This window comes from Ahaetulla prasina, chromosome 2 (genome assembly GCF_028640845.1).
Source record: "Ahaetulla prasina isolate Xishuangbanna chromosome 2, ASM2864084v1, whole genome shotgun sequence".
Lineage (NCBI taxonomy): Eukaryota > Metazoa > Chordata > Lepidosauria > Squamata > Colubridae > Ahaetulla > Ahaetulla prasina.
In genome coordinates this window covers 11,218,741-11,231,994 of record NC_080540.1, presented here as the reverse complement: position 1 = coordinate 11,231,994, position 13,254 = coordinate 11,218,741, and the positions used below count along the sequence as shown (strand labels likewise).

General features: G+C 41.3%; 1 protein-coding gene across 2 annotated transcripts in view; it reads left to right on the top strand.

The window, feature by feature from the left end:
• The window catches only part of LOC131193500 (zinc finger and SCAN domain-containing protein 2-like), a 48,393-nt gene that overhangs the window by 21,060 nt on the left and 14,079 nt on the right, over positions 1 to 13,254 (top strand). Inside the window, exon 1 of one of the 2 annotated variants that reach the window (XM_058173738.1) lies at positions 12,055 to 12,151. The exons of the other annotated variant lie outside the window; for it this stretch is intronic. The gene's annotated coding sequence lies outside the window, so the exon portion shown is untranslated. Of the gene's footprint in view, positions 1 to 12,054; positions 12,152 to 13,254 lie in introns of those variants that run through there. 2 annotated transcript variants of the gene reach the window in all.

Below are 13,254 nucleotides of genomic sequence, written 5' to 3'. Positions count from 1 at the left end.
TATATTCAATATATATTTATATATTTCTTAAACAGCAGCTTTCACGTACCTGTTGATTTCTGCGATTTTATTGGCCTGTGGTTTTCCCTGGAAATCGAGGAGCTTCATATGCAAAACGGAGATTTAGATTTTGAGTAGGAATTTAAAGGTAAAGGTCGCACATACATGCTAGTCATTGCCGACTCTAGGGGGCGGTGCTCATCTCCGTTTCAAAGCCGAAGAGCCAGCGCTGTCGTCTCCATGGTAATGTGGCTGGCATGACTCAATGCCAAAGGCACACAGAACGCTGTTACCTGGTCCCTATTTTTTCTACTTACATTTTTACGTGCTTTCAAAACTGCTAGGTTGGCAGAAGCTGGGACAAGTAACAGGAGCTCACCCTGTTACAGGGAAGCACTAGGGATTCGAACCGCCGAGCTGCCGACCTTTTGATCGACAAGCTCATTGTCCTAGGCCCTGAGCCACCGTGTCCCTTTTGAATAGGAATTTAGGAGATACTAATTTCATCTATTAGTGTCCCCTCCCCCCCTTTCTAAACTAAGATCAAACAATTTGACCAAATACACTTTGGGATATTTTGCATACGTGGTCTTTGGGACATAGATCCATAGGTATGTATTTCTGTGCTTGTATGCCTCCATACATGAGTGTATTTACACAAGCTAAAAAGTTATATGTAATATTATACCATACATCTGTCTGAGGAGGGAGGGGTACGAGAAGACCTCCAAGGCCCCTTTCAACTCTATTCTGATTGACTGATTGATTAAAAAAGAGAATATTATGATGGCATCGATATTTGAACTTGGATCTTTTTAGTTTTCTGTATCAATCATAATATTAGAGGCTCTAACAGAATTCTAGTGTTTGTTTTTTCATGTAATATATGGGATGGTGTTTTTTTTTTTGCTGCTTTCACATGTCCTGCAGCCATTTTTAAACAATAATGAAACTAACCCATTTATCTTACAGAGGGAGAGGATGCCAAGAAGAGCACTCTGGACAATAGAGAATGAGAAACAGCATTAAAGTGCAAAACAAACCATCAATCAAAATATTTTCCAATAACTCTGGAAAGTTTAAAAACTCTTCTTCCTCAGCAGATGAGAAATAAAGGAAAGAATAACAAGAACGACATTTTGAGCTGGAAAAAAATAGAGCATACGGAACTGAAAAAAACCATTAAATGAGAAATCAAAGAGGATAATATTTAAATAATGAAAAAGTGAGGAACAACTTGAAGTCAATAGGAAGAAAAAGGTTCCATGTAGAGTCAAAGTTGGCAGGCATTAATTAAAGCCTTTGAGGAAGGAAAGAATGGCTTAAAACAACCACCAGGCAAGAGATCAGAAATATTTTTTGCCACCTCAAGAATCCAAGCATATCAGTGTTGGAAAAAGCCCGCACACAGCCTAATGTGGGAAAAACACAGGCTGCAGCTCACATATAATTCTGCAGAACAGGATCCATCCTGTGAAAAGCCATACAAATTTTTGGAGTGCGGCAAAAGCTTTTCTCAGAAAACTTTCCTCATGGTTCATGAAAGAACCCATACTGGAGAGAAGCTCTACCAGTGCTTCCAATGTGGCAAAAGATTTAGTATTCGTTCCAATCTAGTGAGACACAAGAGGACTCACACAGGAGAAAAACCGTATGAGTGCCTGAATTGTGGGAAAAGTTTCCGTTGCAGTTCCAACCTTGTGGTACATCACAGGACACACACAGGAGAGAAACCATATGTATGTCCTGTTTGTGGGAAAAGTTTCACTCAGAATTCCTCCCTGGTGATACACCAGAGAACTCACACAGGAGAAAAACCATTTCAGTGTCCGGATTGTGGGGAAAGTTTCCGTGACAATTCCCATCTGGTGGAACACCAGACAACACACACAGGAGAAAATCCATATAAATGTCTTATTTGTGGGAAAAGTTTCATTCGGAATTCCCACCTGGAGATACACCAGAGAACTCATCCCGGAGAAAAACCATATCAGTGCCTGATTTGTGGGAAATGTTTCAGTCAGAGTTCCTACCTAGTGAAACACAAGAGGACTCACAGTGGGGAGAATGTCCTGTCCTTTGAATGTCCTGTTTGTGGGAAAAGTTTTAGTCAAAATTTACGCCTGGTGGAACACCAGACGACACACACAGGAGAGAAACCATATAAATGTCCTGTTTGTGGGAAAAGTTTCAGTCAGAGTTCCTACCTAGTGAAACACAAGAGGACTCACACAGGAGAAAAACCGTATGAGTGCCTGGATTGTGGGAAAAGTTTCCGTTGGCGTTCCAATCTTGTGGTACATCACAGGACACACACAGGAGAGAAACCATATATATGTCCTGTTTGTGGGAAAAGTTTCATTTGGAATTCCCAGCTGGTGATACACCAGAGAACTCACACAGGAGAAAAACCATTTCAGTGTCCGGATTGTGGGAAAAGTTTCCGTGACAATTCTCATCTGGTGGAACACCAGACAATACACACAGGAGAAAAACCATTTCAGTGTCCGGATTGTGGGAAAAGTTTCCGTTTGAATTCCCAGCTGGTGGAACACCACAGGACACACACAGGAGAGAAACCGTATAAATGTAGTGAGTGTGGAAAAGGTTTCATTCGGAATTCCCACCTGGTGATACACCAGAGAACTCACACAAGAGTAAAACCATTTCAATGTCCGGATTGTGGGAAAAGTTTCAGTCAGAATTCCAACCTGATGATACACCAGAGAACTCACACTAGAGAAAAACTGTATCAGTGTCTGGCTTGTGGAAAAAGTTTCCAGCAGAATTCTGAGCTTGTGATACACCGGAGATCTCACAGTGGAGAAAAACCATATGAGTGCCCGGATTGTGGGAAAAGTTTCCAGCAGAATTCTAAGCTTGTGATACACCAGAGATCTCACAGTGGAGAAAAACCATATGAGTGCCCGGATTGTGGGAAAAGTTTCCAGCAGAATTCTAAGCTTGTGATACATCAGAGGACTCACACAGGAGAGAAACCATATAAGTGTCCAGTTTGTGGGAAAGGTTTTAATTGGAATTCCGAGTTGGAAGTACACCAGAGGACTCACACAGGAGAAAAACCATTTGAGTGTCCAGATTGTGGGAAAGATTTCAGTATCAGGTCTAGCCTTATAAATCATGTAAGGTTACACACAGGGGAGAAACCATTCAAGTGTCCAGATTGTGGGAAGTGTTTCACACATAATTCCTCTCTTATTTCACACAAGAAACTCCATATGAAGCAAAATTTGATGTGTGTAGAGGAATCTTGAATTTCATTTCTCTTCTTTCTTTGGCAGCCCAGTTGAAAAAATAACCATTTAGTTGCTTGCCTTATTCTTTTTATTCAAACATGTCTTTTTATTCAAACATGAGGGAGTGGATCTGAACTTTCTTTCTCTGGAGTTGTGTGGTTCCTTTTCAAAGCCTTGAGGGGAATTGCCATGCTGCGCTACAGAAAAGGCTCTTAGATCTCTATTAGGTATATTTGTCACCTTGAGTTATTACTACATCTAATTAAGGTGGGAGATAGATATCTATATATATAAAAGCAAAAACCACTTATGTCGTAATCATGAAATCTCCAGAACCATAAAGCCTACAAATTTGAAATTTGCCACGTATGTTCCTCTTGGCTTCTAGGTGCTCACTAAGAAAGGATTTTTCAAAATGATCATTAGAGCGCTAGTATTTCCTATATTATTATTAACATACTCTGATGCTAAGGAATTCTATTCCCCCTCCCCATCTGAAAAGAAATCTCTTCCAAATGCAAAACTCAAGCAGAGGAAAGAAGTTTCACTTTCAGTTTTACTTTCTCAGCAGCAAGCAGCGTTACTACAAAACAGTTGAGCTAAGCCACGCCCAGCCTCTTTCCTATCTCCTCCTTGCTTACGCAGCAAATACTGTTTGAGTTTCCAAAACCCCTCAACTCTCTCACGCTGACAGGATGCTAGCCAGATGAATACCAGTGGATGCTGCGGGCTGGGACATTCTTACGCCCCCATCCCCTCTGTTCCAACTGCCAGTTGCATTATATTAACACACTGATGCTACGGACTTACACATTCTACATTAAGTTTCAGACTGTAAGTGTCAATTTATCAAACCCGAGTACATAGTTTTGTAGCGAAACATGGGCCTCCAGCTAGTGGAGAATATTTCAGCAGATTTTTAATTGCTTGAGCAACATCTAAAAGGGAAGCCAAATGTTTAAAAAGTGAGCCTAGTATATGTATGTATGTATTGTTGTTGTTGTTAGTTGCAAAGTCATGTCCGACCCATCGCGGCCCGATGGACAACGTTCCTCCAGGCCTTCCTGTTTTCTACCATCCTCTGGAGTCCATTTAAACTCAACGCCTACTGCTTCAGTGACTCCATCCAGCCACCTTGTTCTCTGTCGTCCCTTTCTTCTTTTGCCCTCAATCTTTCCCAGCATTAGGCTCTTCTCCACTGAGTCCTTTCTCATTAGGTGACCAAAGTATTTGAGTTTCATCTTCAGAATCTGGCCTTCTAAAGAGCAGTCAGAATTGATCTTCTGTAGCAGTGACTGGTTTGATCACCTTGCAGTCCAAGGGACTCGCAGGAGTCTTCTCCAGCACCAGACTTCAAAGGCCTCAATTCTTTGGCACTCAGCCTTTCTTATGGCCCAACCTTCACAGCCATACATTGCAACTGGGAAAACCATAGCCTTGACTATACGCACTTTTGTTGGTAGGGTGATGTCTCTGCTTTTTAGTACGCTGTCTAGATTGGCCATAGCTTTCCTCCCCAGGAGCAAGCGTCTTTTAATTTCTTGGCTGCAGTCCCCATTTGCGGTGATCTTGGAGCCCAGGAAAATAAAATCTGTCACTACCTCATTTCTTCCCCATCTATCTGCCAGGAATTGGGAATGCCGGATGCCATGATCTTAAGTTTTCTTAATGTTTCGTTTTAGCCAACTTGTGCACTCTCCTTCACCCGCATCAAAAGGTTCTTTAATTCCTCTTCACTTCCTGCCATTAGAGTGGTATCATCTGTATATCTGAGGTTGTTGGTATTTTCCCCGGCATAATTCCAACTTTTGATTCATCTAGCCCTGCCTTTCTCATGATGCACTCTGCTTATAAGTTAAATAGACAGGGCGACAGTATACAGCCTTGCTGGACTCCTTTCCCAATTTTGAACTAATCAGTGATTCCGTGTCCAGTTTGTACAGTTACTTCTTGACCTGCGTATAGATTTCTCAAGAGACAAATAAGGTGGTCTGGTACTCCCATTTCTTTAGGAACTTGTCACAATTTGTTGTGATCCACACAATCAAAGGCTTTAGCATAGTCAATGAAGCAGAAGTAGATGTTTTTCTGGAAGTCCCTAGCTTTCTCCATGATTCAGCGTATGTTGGCAATTTGATCTCTAGTTCCTCTGCCTCTTTGAAATTCTGCCTGTACTTCTGGTAGTTCTTGATCCACATACTGCTGGAGCCTAGCTTGTAGGATTTTGAGCATAACTTTACTAGCATGTCAAATGAATACAATGGTGCAGTAGTTTGAAGATTCTTTGGCATTGCCTTTCTTTGGAATTGGAATGTAAACTGACCTTTCCAATCCTGTGGCCACTGTTGAGTTTTCCAAATTTGCTGACAAATTGAGTGTAGCATTTTTACTGCATCGTCTTTTAAGATTTTGAATAGCTCAGCTGGAATACTGTCTCCTCCACTAGTTTATATTACTCAGATTTCTTAAGGAATTTGATTTCACATTCTAGGATGTCCGGCTCAAGGTCAGTGACCACCTCATCGTGGTTATCAGTGACATTAATCTTGTTCTTGTATAGTTCTGTGTAATTTTGCTACCTCTTCTTAATCTTTTCTGCCTCTGTTAGGTCTCTGCCATTTTGGTCCTTTGTCATGCCCATTTTGGCCTGACACCTTCCCTTCATATCTTCAATTTTCTTGAAGAGATCTCTGGTCCTCCCGCTTCTATTGTTTTCTTCTATTTCATTTAAGAATGCATTCTTATCTCTTCTAGCTATTCTCTGGAATTCTGCATTCAGCTGGGTGTATCTTTCTCTTTCTCCCTTGCCTTTTGCTTCCCTTCTTTCCTCAGCTATTTGCAAAGCTTCCGCAGACAGCCATTTTGCTTTCTTGCATTTCTTTTTCTTTGGGATGGTTTTAGTTGCTACCTCTTGTACAATGTTGCGAACCTCCGTCCATATTTCTTCAGGCACTCTGTCTATCAGATCTAATTCCTTAAACCTATTTGTCACCTCTATTGTATATTGATCAGGGATATGATTTAGTTCATACCTGAGTGGCCTGGTGCTTTTCCCTACTTTCTTCAGTTTAAGCCTACATTGTGCAAGAAGAAGCACATGATCTGAGTCACAGTCAGCTCCTGGTCTTGTTTTTACTGACTGTATACAGCTTCTCCATCTTTGGCTGCAGAGCACATGGGAATCCAGTGCTCTGGATTTTTTTCTTTCTCATCTGTTGTGTCTCCGTTTTGTTGAAACTGCATTATCTGTTTGATAGCTGCAATACTGATGTGTTGTTTCTTTTCAAACTCTACCTGCAAGCTATCTACCCACACCCACCCACTCTCTCTTCCATCTCTTATTCCCCTACAATGCCTTTCCTCACCCAGCAAAAGGGGGAGGAGACCCTGTTCTCATGTCTTTCAGCCCTGCACAGATGACTCTGAAACCTGTGGAAGCAGAGCACATGGATCCAGATGCTTCCTCCAGAGGAGCCCTCCCATCCATTTGAGTCAGGAATTGGGTTTGGATCCAACCCTCCACTAGAAAGTCATCACAGCAACCAGAGGGGAGCAGACCTTCTGAGGCCTGACTGACCAGCCTTTCCACCAAGCATGCCACCCAGCAGACATGAAAGAAAGGATCCTGAGATGGACCAGTAAAGACCAAGATTTTTGGACTTCTAGTGGCTCCGCTCTCTCCGAAGGACGGCCTAAGGGCGCCCGCGCTGGGATTCTGTAAAAGCCGGCGAAAACAGCGGCTGAAAGTACCTTCCCCGGTAAGGGGAAGGGAAAGAGCAAGAAGAAGGAAAGGTAGAGCTCTCTCTAGAGGCCCCGTTTGGGGAACTCGAAAGGGAAAGTTCCCTGGAAATCCTTCTAAAAAAAGCTCCAGCCCCAGCGTGTCTCTGCTTCATGCAGACAGAGAAGAGAGCGACCACTTCTGCTTCAAGTGATTGTTATGGATATTTATAAGCAGACGGAATAAACACAGGAGATCAGTCATTTAAATTGCAAGTATTAAATCTGACTTCTATTTTTTTTTTTTTTTTAAATTCTCTCATCTACAATCAACACAATGAAATAAAATGGCGTTTACTTGTTGAGAAAGTGAAACTGAGTGGAGATTTTATCTTATTGTACTGGACTGTGAATTGTTGGATTATTTTAGTTTGTTTAAGTATTTTATAAGGGGATTTTCAGCAAGAACTTTGCCATGAAGGTTTTTTCAAAAGAATGGATTCGTGACTTTATACTGGATTATACAGAAAGAATGTATTTAATTACTCAAAAATACGAATTGGAAAAAAATGGAGGCATTTTGGATGAGAGTTTGGAGGAAATTAACCAATGTAATCAGGACTTGGAATATGGAATGGAGGAGATAACAAAAGTGGATAAATATGAAGATAGGATCCTGAATAAACAAGTTGATGTAAAGAAGCCTTTTTTAAAAAGTTTGGATGAAATGCCTGAATTTGTGCTACAGGAGGCTGTCTCCCGAAATGGAAAAATTCACAGGGTTAATGCTTTCCAAGAGTTCTCTTTTCGGATTGAGGGAATATACGGCAGTAACTCGTGGATTCTTGGACATAAGGAACTATTAGGAAATATTGTGACTGACTTTTCAAAAGGAGTAATGAAGGAAAGACAGAGACTAATGCATCAAAAAAAATGGCAAGAGACAAAAGTATCATCCTTGAAAGAATTTTTTTTTTTTTGAAATATTAACAGAAAAAGATATTAGCGTTCCTGAAAGACAATACGTGAGGAAGATCTGGAAGAAATGGGTTGATTATATGTTTTATAACTATCATAAAAGACTAGATATTTGGATTTATACTGGATTTTGACGAGGAAGGACTAAAGTTGAATAGATATTGTAATTTCCCTGTATTGAAATTTTATAATGTGTTGCACTGAATTTTAAATAGAATATTCTCAAAAGATCTTATGTAAGAAAGACTTGGGGGAAAAATTATATGGTTATAGAAGCTATAAGGGAGATATTCTTTGAATTGGATTAGATTTTTATGCTTTAGCTGGTTTTAAATACTTTAGGATTAATTTGTTCTATTGATCTATATATTTTATTACTGTTTATTGTTAATTTTTTGAAGGATTTTGGTTATGTAAGGAGGAAGTCAGAGCTAGAGAGGGAAAATTGGTATAATAGTTTTGGGGGAAAAATTTTTTTTTAGCATATGTTTGTTTTATTTTTAACTATACCTTGTGCTTGTTCCAGGAAGTCAGGTGGGGAGGGGGGGAGGGGTTTGTGAAGGAAGAGGGGTTGGGGAGAAAGGGGGAAAAAAAGTTTTTGTAAAACTTTTTGAATTAAAAAAAAAAAAGACCAAGATTTTTTTCAATCCCCAGAAGACAGCTGGAAAGATTATGGGGGAAGGTTGAGATTCATTGTAAGGTTTTCTTTCTTGTCGCATTTATATTGTGATCAGTTAACGTACTCGTATAAGGATTTTATTTGAGAGGTGGTTGCCACAGCAAGTTCTGAACAGCTTAGATTTCTGTCTGGTGGGAGGGAAATTTGTCCAAAATGTCTGTATTTTAGAAGTAGCTGCATACACAAGCACACACGCAGACACACCATTCAGAATTAGACTGAAGCTATTCCTTTCCCTTATTTCTACACAAAGCTTCTCCTAGGGTGATTTTTGCTCTGTGGCACTAAAGCCCAAGCAATCACTCCCTGCTAATTCCACTGTGGGAGGAGCAATTCCCCTCAGGCAATTCCCTCACTTGGATAGCAGAAAAAGAGAAATGGGCAGCCTCTAATTTAAAGGAAAATCACGGCTGTGAAGAATTTTGGGACTTGTGCTTGCTTGAAACCTGTTTGGAAGATCACAGAAAGTGATATTTGACATCTGAAGTTAATTAGCATAGACAATTTGGATACTGTACATTTCTTACTGGAACTTTTCCCCCGGCTGCTAGGCCTTCATGGTTGAAAGCTTTTGGGAGCCACTAAAGGAATCATTTTCTGTTGCCTCTATCGATCCCCTTTGCATCGGAAAAATTAAAAGCACCCATCAAGTTTCCCTGATCTAATCAATTTTTAATCTTTTGCCAAGACTGTGTGTGTCCCACCCACATACTTTGGCAAAAAGGGATTGCAGAAAGTTAGCACCCACCTCTCTCCTAGAAAAATGACATATTCTAGGAAATATTTAAAAGGCAGAATATTATACCTTCCTGGATGAGAAAAGGAGAAACATGCTCTTGGAAAGTGGCCCCCACCTTTGTTAATAGCCCCAGAAAGACAAAAGACATCTTATCTACAACACAAAAGGCCTGCAGCTCCAGGGTGATGGGATTAAGACGGCCCTCAGGACATGATAGGATTAGCCTCTACCCATTTCACCACATGGCACCTGGGAAGGTTACATCACCCAGCAAGGCTCAATCAAGCCTAGGACACAGCCTACAAAGTTAGCTAAGACCGCCGCCCCCTGGGAGTCTGACAGCCAATACATTTCTTGCACAGGAACCACTAAGGCAGGGCCCAAGAGAGTGTATAAATCGGTATCTCTCTCCACTCCATGTGCCTTTTTCTCCAGGACCTCAAACCATGTGACCCTGTTCATCAATAAACTTTCCTAACAACTTCCATGAATCCAGTGTCTTTTTCCCCATTCGGAACTGAACCCAGAAGGATATTTCTTCCAATACTACCTGTACATAATTGGGTATCAGACTATGGATGGCTTTTCCTAGTGGCTTCATGTAGATGTTAACAAGCAGCAAGGAAAGGCTTGAGCCCAGAGGCACCGCAAATTGCAGAGGTCAAGATCCGGCCCCTCTTCTACCCACACGGATTGCAACCAGGCATAGAGGTAGAATGACCCTAATAAAGCTCCTCCCATTTCCTGACTCCAAGGCCTCTCCAGAAGGATATGGTCATTGTTATTGAAACCAGATGAGAGGTCTAGGAGGGACATAATGACTGAACCCCTTCGATCTCAAACCCTCCAACAGTCCATGAGAATTGCAATCAATAGCCCTTTTGGTAATTTGCCATAGCCTGAAGCCAGACAGAGAAGGGCCCAGTGTCTTTCCTCCTGCACAGCCCTTTCTCTGGGTGGCAAAATCAAAGCTCCAGAGGCTGCCAACCTTACATTGCCCTCTTCAGCTGAATTTATAAGTGATCTTAATCTCCAGAAATTCATTGAACTGCTCGGCCAGGAAAGCCTCTCATGATTTTCTTATGCCTTACAAACTGCTGCTGAAGCCGGCCAGGATGCTGAGTGTTCAGAAGGGAGGGGAATGACTCTCCCAGCCCTCTCTTGAGCTTGGAAAAGAAACGGGTGGTTCTCAGGTTGGGACACCAATTAGCCCCTGGAATATCCATTGCTAAGCAAGGATGAGGCACCAATAAGAAATACCAGGCTTGATAACTAAATTGGGAAGTAAGAGAAAATAAAATCCCAGAAGAGAAGCTACAGTCTTAAGAGGTTTGCTGCTGTAGGAATTTAGCACCCACCCCCCTCCTAGAAGAATGAAATATTTTAGAAAATACTTAAAAGGCAGAATATATTTCCCTGGATGAGAAATGGACAAACATGTTTTAAAGACAAAGCAACTCCCCCCCACCTTTGTCAATGGGCCATTAAGGCCTGAGCCAGTCCATTGTCTACATGACAAAGGTAGGATTAGCCCCTACCCATCTAGCAACAGAATCTTACCACATGGCAAAGCTCAAGCAAGCTTGAGAGACAACCTACATGTTAACTAAGATCCCTAGACCACCTGGGAGTCTGACAACCAATCAGGATACTCTTCCAGTGCCCCAGAAAGTTCAAAGCTCAGAAAAAGCATAAAGCCAGGGAGCACACAGGATCTCATCCCTTGTCTGGTCAGGAACTCAAGCCATGTGATCCTGACCACCATTAAACCATCTTTCCAAGCAGCCTCCATGTTTCCAGTGTCTTTGTCCCCACTTGGAACTGAACCCAGATGGATATTTCTTCCAACACTGCTTTGCAGAGGCACGTTTTCAGCAGTTATCCTGCACACTCCTCCCCCCCCCCACCTCTTCCAGAGGAAAAAATGGCTGGAACCAAGGGAGCTGCACTTTCTCTTTTTATTTATTTATTTATTTATTTATTTTTGTCACAACATCATATAAAAAGGATTATATAGTATATAAACATATATATGAGTAAATATTAGGAGGTATAAGCATCAATATATATATATATAGGAAGAAGAAAAGAAGAAGAAAAAAACAATAGGACAGGAACGGTAGGCACGTTTGTGCGCTTATGCACGCCCCTTATGGTCCTCTTAGGAATGGGGTGAGGTCAATAGTAGAAAGTTTTTGGTTAAAGCTTTTAGGATTATGAGAAGAGACCACAGAGTCAGGTAAAGTATTCCAAGCACTGCACGTCATTACCAGCCCCCACCCCATCCCCAAAAGGTCGTTTTCCTTTGGTTTAGTTGCCGCTTCTGGCAAAAGAAGCTTCGGGCGCAGCTCCAGGGACAATGGATGCCCTCTTGGGGGACCTGAAAGAAAAGGTTTGGGGATGGAGCCTCAGGGAAAAAAGCTACTGATGAGCTCAATGGGAGTCCGATAGGATTTGATGGCACATAAGAAAGCACGGAATCAATGAGAACATCTTCAAACGCCTCAGGGTAGAACGAACATGTTCTTCCGCCTTCTGTCGCTAGATGGCGCGCTACAGGGAAAAAAAACTCGGTACAGCGGGGACTGAGCTTTTCTAGGGAAGGGGCAGAGGCTGAGATTCAATGGGTTGAAATATTAGAGTAGTGGATTGCTAGAGCGGATGTACAGAGACGAGGATGCGAAGGGCAGAGTAACTTCCTCTTCCGTGTCACCCACGGGAGCGTGATGGCGTCGGCGGAGCCTCTTGTGCTGCTTGGAGGGTGGAAGCGGCTCCTGGGAGGTGAGTGGAGGGAAGGTCGGAGGAGAAGCCCGGAGCAAGTTTCGCTTCTACCTGGAAGCAGAAAAAGCAACGCGGATGAATCGTGTTGGCAGCTTCTTCATATTCTTTCCCTCCCCAAATTTTATTCCTGTGGGGCTGCACGATTTAAAACTGCTTCCTGAGATTTTCTGCTGGGATATTTTAAAAATAATATATATATTTAATATATATTTATATATTTCTTAAACAGCAGCTTTCACGTACCTGTTGATTTCTGCGATTTTATTGGCCTGTGGTTTTCCCTGGAAAGCGAGGAGCTTCATATGCAAAACGGAGATTTAGATTTTGAATAGGAATTTATTTATTTATTTATTTTAAATATACTTTATTGAACTTTTTTACATTAAAAGCATAAAAAAAGGAAAAAGAAAAGCTTATATCGTTTAACAGCTATTTGTGGTGTTTTTCATCTGACAATAATCCCTGCAATAATGACAAACATTAAATTCTACATATTTGTATTCTTATTTTATCTATTGATTATGCTTAGTAACTAAATATTCCTATCTCCTTTCCATCCATCCATACCACCGTTCCCATATACCATAAAATACTGATGTCTCTTTACCCTTTCAGACTCAGAGTTAGTTTGTCCATTTCTGCGCAATTCATAATCTTTTGTATAATAAGTCTCTCTGAGGACACACATGGCTGTTTCCAACATTGAGCAAAGGCCATCCTAGCAGCAGTTAATATATGTAGTATTAAATATTTTATACTCTTCGAGTATTTTTTTTTTTAAATCCCCAATAAAAAAAGTTCGGGTTCTAGATCCAATTGTTCATTCGTAATTTCTTGTAGCCACTTTTTAATTTTTAACCAATATTTACGTGATTCGGGGCAGGACCCCCACATATGATAATATGTTCCATCTTTATTTTTACATAGGAATTTAAAGGTAAACGTAAAGGAATTTGAATAGGAATTTAAAGGTAAAGGTCGCACATACATGCTAGTCATTGCCGACTCTAGGGGGTGGTGCTCATATCCGTTTCAAAGCCGAAGAGCCAGCGCTGTCCGAAGCCGTCTCCGTGGTCATGTGACTGGCATGACTCAATGCCAAA